Source organism: Cariama cristata, unplaced genomic scaffold (assembly GCF_000690535.1).
Source record: "Cariama cristata isolate BGI_N322 unplaced genomic scaffold, ASM69053v1 scaffold43647, whole genome shotgun sequence".
NCBI lineage: Eukaryota > Metazoa > Chordata > Aves > Cariamiformes > Cariamidae > Cariama > Cariama cristata.
The window spans coordinates 11,314-17,903 of NW_009628017.1; positions in this window are offsets into that span (position 1 = coordinate 11,314).

Sequence of the window (6,590 nt, forward strand, 5' to 3'; positions counted from 1 at the left end):
GAGCAACAAAAAAAAGTGGTTACTCAAGCTGTTCAGTGTTTCTCCTTAGCAAAACAGTATTTCAGACTGTGATGAAGTTACATATGCCGTTAAAGGAAGAACCTTAGAAAACACATTATCAAGCTCAGAGATTATTTTTGACTGCTGTCAAATGCCTGTTACTGTTCTATTTCTAAAAACTATTGCTATCTGCCTACATAGTTGTTGCTACAGTATCACTTACATACAAAAGTAAGTTTAGTTCTCAGTGAATTACGTTCCTCCATTCCAAAGAACCACTTCATAAAAGATCACCTCTTTATATATGTATAAATGAAGCACCTATACACAGACACACCCCTTTATCAGTAATAGTTCTGTTAGAACTTTTTTCTTTTGAAAGACGCATGTTCACCTGACAACACTTAAAACTACACAAAAACTCTTTACCTAACTAAATAACTCTTAACTAGCCCTACAATATACTGTAATATCACCGTGTCACTTACACAAGGTTTCAACTATGAAGGCAAAAGCATAAATACAGGCATCCACCACACATTTATGCACTGGTGAACTCTTATCATGCATTTTTTCCCATTATGCGACTATCCCATTTGAAGATTCCACTTACTAAGTATTTATCCTTATCTCTGCTGGGTTGCTATCATTGGTAGATGAAGAAATGCTCTGGACACAAATATTCTGCAATTTCACCCACAGGCAAGGATACAAGCCAGTGTCTAGAACAGCCTTCACAAGAGAAAGTGAATACAACACTGATTAAAGCACAACAAAAGAGGAGCCTCAACTGTTTATTTAGATGAGGTATTTTTCATGGTGTATCAAAAAAAAAGACTTGGGAATTTGTCCTAGTTTCGGCTGGGATAGAGTTAATTTTCTTTCTAGTAGCTGGTACAGTGCTGTGCTTTGGATTTAGTATGAGAATAATGTTGATAACACACTGATGTTTAAGTTGTTGCTAAGTAACGCTTACCCTAAGTCAAGGACTTTTCAGTTTCCCATGCCTGCCAGTGAGAAGGTGCACAAGAAGCTGGGAGGGAGCACAGCCGGGACAGCTGACCCGAACTAGCCAAAGGGATATTCCATACCATAGAATGTCAGGTTCAGTGTATAAACCAGGGGGAGCTGGCCGGGAGGCACCGATCACTGCTCAGGACTGGCTGGGTGGTGAGTAATCGTATTGTGCATCACTTGTCTTTCTTGGGTTTTATTTCTCTCTCTCATTTTGTTTCATTACAATTATTATTACATTTTACTTTATTTCAATTATTAAACTGTCCTTACCTCAACCCATGGGCTTTACCATTTTTCCAGTTCTCCTCCCCATCCCACCAGGGAGAGGCGCAGGGAGCGAGTGAGCAGCTGCATGGTGCTTAGTTGCCAGCTGGGGTTAAATCACGACAGAATCACAAAACCAAAATGACTGGAAGACAACAGCTGCTCGCCACAGTAGTTAGTCATACAACTAATTTACAGCTCCAAATAACATGCTGGGCCTATCACCACTTTAGGATTAGTTGAGTACAGGTTTCCCGACTTGTAGCATTACAATTGCAGAGTTTGCCTAGCCTTATCTCTTCATACACTATACATTGTACTCTCCTGCAACCCCCATCTGGAGCAGACTACTAATCTGAACTTCCATAGCAACCTTTCAAAATATTTCTGCAAAAGCCATGAGTAATGAAGATCCATTCCATGAAAGGAGATCAGAGATTGTACAGCAAGGAGATCACTTCAAACACCAGTAAGACAGGGAGCTTTGTGTACCGTCTATAGGTAAAAACATCAAGAGAACCAAGTTGATGCTATTGACAGGGATAGAATTAGATCAAAGGAAAATTGAGCTAACGGACACTTACAGGCTTTGAAAGCACTGTAAGATTTAATAGTCACAAAGCATCACCTCTGATCAAAGAACTGGATATGGGTAAGAGCTACAAAATCATAGAATCATAGAATTGTTTAGGTTGGAAAGGACATTTAAGACCGTGTCCAACTGTAAACCTAGCATGGCCAAGTCCACCACTAAACCATGTCCCTAAGCACCATGTCTACACACCTTTTAAATGCCTCCAAGGTTGGTGACTCCACCACTTCCCTGAATAGCGTGTTCCAATGCTTGACAACCCTTATAGAATCACAGAATCATTTAGGTTGGAAATCATGAGACAAGATGTTTTACCACAAGAGACAAAGAATTCCACCAATGTAATTCGTCAGGTGACTGAAGTCACTTGAGTGAGGTATCCAAATACCTTTGCAGACAAACTGCATCACATACTAAAGGACTCTTTACTGTCAAAGACATCAAAAAACTCAACAGCTGAAAATTCAAGCTACGCCAATGCGAATTAGAAAGAAGACTTTCTTAGGGACAGGCAATCAACCACTGGAAATAACTTCCAAGGTAACTTCCAAGAATAGCTGCAAATACTTTACATCCTGACATCTGCACGTTAGACTTCATTTAATACAGAAGATACACCTAGTCAAGCATCTCTGAAAGACAGACTTTTATCAAATGCATGCTATCGGTCTCAGATAACTAACTGAAAATAACTAATACATGAGTCAGATTAGATAGTCTAAAGATCCCTTATGTTCTTAAAGTCTGCTGCTTCAGTTTTGTCTGAACCCAAAAAAATAAACTAACCTTAAAGTACAGATTTTTTTCAATTACCCACAGCTCAGTACAAAATAAGAGGGGAATACTTCCCTTGCTAAATCATCAGTAAGTTCTTTCACACCTATAACCTCCCATAAGATGAACTGTTTGGGTACTGGTCCTTCCAACAGTGAAATTAGATGAGACAGACAGACGCAGATTTGTTTTTAATTTAAAAATAAGCAGAGTCAGCAAGACCTCTTAGCATTTGAATTTCCATTGCAAGAATTTCCTTAGCACTGATCCAATAGAACACCATTCCTCAACTCTGCAGTTAAGAACTTGTTTGAACCAGGACTACACCCCTCAGAGATTCAAGCAAAAACTGTCATATCTGTGATTTTTATTTTTTTTAAGCTTCTCTGTGCTTATTTTGCCAAATGCTCCAATATATGAACACTGACACACAAGCATATTCTTGAGATTAGCCAAACTGGACAAGAATGAACTTCATAAGATTATTTAAGACAATTGTACTGCAGATTCATTTTCGTCTTTTCATCTGCCATATAATGCATTGAAGCTTTGGGCTATATACTGTCGGTTTCTAGTTCTTGGTTTTCTATCTAGGATAAGGTAAGCACATATCACACACTCAGGACACTATGAGGCAAAGATGAGGAGGAAAAGAAAAAGAGGGAACCTTAAGACAACTGGAAAGAGTAAGAACCTAGGCTTCTTCACATCTGCCTTAGAGTCCTGACATAGTTAAGATTCCCTCTTAGCAGGAACAAATTGAATTGCCCACCCACTACACACAACAACTAACAATAAAGAAAAACTTCCCATCTGCTTTGATGGACATACCACCGTGAGCCAAGAAAAATGACCAGCATGAAATCAGTCTGTTCTGCCCTGTCAGCACTTGAGATAAACACCCAGTCAGAAAAAGTATCCTGAACCCTGAACAGGCTATGTGTACTTGTCCTATACCACATGAAATGGCCCTCCATATTTAAAGACCATATTTATATTGGGGTATTTTACCCATAACATCCTCTAAACATATAGCTACTTCCACTACTATTTCAAAGTATTCCAATAACCAGACTACACAGCAATGGAAAATTCTTGCAGTACTTTTATGTATGGGCAATTTGGGATGGGCAGGGTGACGCATTCACTAAGAAATTTCTTTCTTCTGAAGGTATATTTGTTACTATGTATTTCTTGTGGGTTTGGGTATGGGAGAGATGAGAGGACGAAAGAGCTAAAACAGCTTATAGAAAACATTGGGGAAAAGGCAAAGCAATGTGATTTTTTTCTCTGTAACAGTTTGATTTTGAAATTAAAACTCCATTTCAAAATTTTTAAAAAAGACCTTAAATTTAAAGAATGGTAAAAATTAAGTAGCCTGATGACAAAATGCTTCATATTGGGTCAACATAGATTTTTTTTTTATTTCAACTTTCAGCATTTAGTCAAGTTAAATAAATTCAAAATTCCCCCCAAATCAACCCATTATTCACATGTCCCAAGTGTGCCCTTTGATACCAGAACTTCCCTCAGAGAACTGTGTGAGTCTTACATTAAGTTCTACAATTCCCTTGGCTCTAACAGAGAAGAAACAGAAAATACATAGCTGGATAATGCACACACATGTACCAATGTATCCTTCTTAACAACAGCTGCATTCCCTTTTTTGTACCACTTACAGTGTCTTGTTCTGCATTTTGGATCATGATATTTTGGGGACTAGGACCAAGTTTTTGTTCCATAGTTACATTGCACCCAGCGCATTAGTTAAGGTCCCTGATCACAGATCCCAGACACTATGGCAATACAAACAGTAAGCAAAATATTTCTTTTCAACTAACTGGCAGAGGCATCTAAAAGCATTTATGCCCATAGCAGTCATACCAGTATGGCAGAGAAACACTAGGGGTGAAAATTATACACCTGCATTTAATTTCAGTTACGCGCGGCATAATGGTTTTCAGAGGGAGAAAAAAAACAACAAACAACTGTTCCTTGCTTGCTGAAAAGAATCCATTTCATTTATGCAAGGGCTGCAAGCAGTATGCGTGTACAAATAGAAAGGACACGACATCATTGAGTGACTACACCACAGGAAAGACTGATCTTCTTGTAAGTTTTTCTTCATAGAGTGATACAGGCTTGTGAATACAGTCACAGTCTCACACTGAAGACTTACATAATCAGAGTATGCAAAGTAAGAAAAACATCTGATATTCTTTTAATTTGCATCTTAGCTTATCATCTGAGAGCAAGTTATCAAGTTTTAACATTGTATGGTTTATTCTCTAAAGCATTCTGAGATATATTAAGTACAATTAATTCCCTATACCTATAATCAGAATACACTAATCTGAACAGCAATTGACATAACTGCCCGCCTCCCTCCTTAAAAGAGCCTTCCTTTTTTTTTTTTCTTTTTTTTTTTTTTCTTTCATATTAAGATCAAGGTACAAGAAGTAAAAATATCTTCTATCAGACAGCTGCCTACAGAGAGTAACTGGAATGAATGTATCTACTATAAAAATTAAATAAAAAGACATTTTTCCCCACAGTCAATCCACAGGTTAAATTGGGCTCAGAAACAACTACTTGCTGGATGTATATTTCCATTTATCTTTTCCAACATTTACAAGGGTCAAGTGCAAGAACTGTGGGAGATTCCTATGTGAACTTTATCTGCAATTTGATTCTCACATGGCATGCTAAGCATTACACTGTAGTATGATTTAATACTGGACATACACTTCAGCAGTTACAAGTGATGGACTATTTAAAGGCATATGACTGTGACCCAGAGAGGTACAAAACCATTCAAACCAACATTTTATTTTGGTTTTGGGAGAGATGAGGTTCCATTGGGGTAGGGCCTGTAAAAAACATGATTTGAAAAAGAAGCTGCTCATCACTAAAGGATTAAAAAAAAATGGTCATTGACATTTTAAAAGTAAATAAATTGTACACACTTGATAAACAGTCATGCTATTTTAAACCTGAGACTATGAAAGCGTATAGGTATCTTTCCATTTTTCCCCCAAGTTTTCAAAGCACTAAAGGGGAAAAATCCCCAAACTTTTATGTTTCAATATCATGCTAACACTTGCCAGCCTTCCAAAGCACGTTATTTAATACTAGTTGAGAAAACAGTGTGAAGGTTCAGTAAAAGTCAGTGAAAACAGTCCCATATCATGTGTTTGATTTCAGGCTGGGGGTTGGTTTTGCCCCTCCTTTTCTTTTCTTTTAAAATAAACATAAGCAGTTGTGCAATCCTCTGTAAAATCTGAAAGAATTCCCCCCCCCAAATCTGCTTATGCAGACCCTGCAAAACATGAATAGGGAAATTGCATGTCAGTAGCATCTACTGCAAGATTTAAAGCTGTCAGCGTCTATGACACACACTTTTCACGTGTGCGTTCAGCACCTTATAGCACACATCCAACTTACCCATGGAAGGCACAAGAGCTTTTACCCAGGATTGATGAAATATTTGCAATCGCTGCTGATTTCAGGGATGGGGGAGGATAGGGGTGGAAGGGTGGTGTGTATTTGTCGCAGATTAATTCACAGGATTTTGAGTCGTCCTTTTTTTCCACCCTGGAGTACTGCACTCGGCTTTATATCTGCGGGTGTTACACTGCAGTCCCTAAATCCTCTCCCATACCTGATGCTGGTTTTCATGAAGGACGCCATATAGGAGCGGTTCTCGGAGACAAAGCCCCTTCAGCTAACACTTGGACATATTTTTAAAAAGGGTAAATCGTCTTTACCCATCACTCTCCATAAAAGGGGACCGCTTGCTCGGCACAAGAACACGAAGAAGCAGCTGCAGTGGCTGAGGCTTTGTTGTCGTCTCCAGATAATAGCTAACAGCAGAACATTCGGGGTGTGCGCAAGGTGGATCTTTCCCCCAGCTCCTCTGGGAGACGCCCGCAGAAAGAGTCGG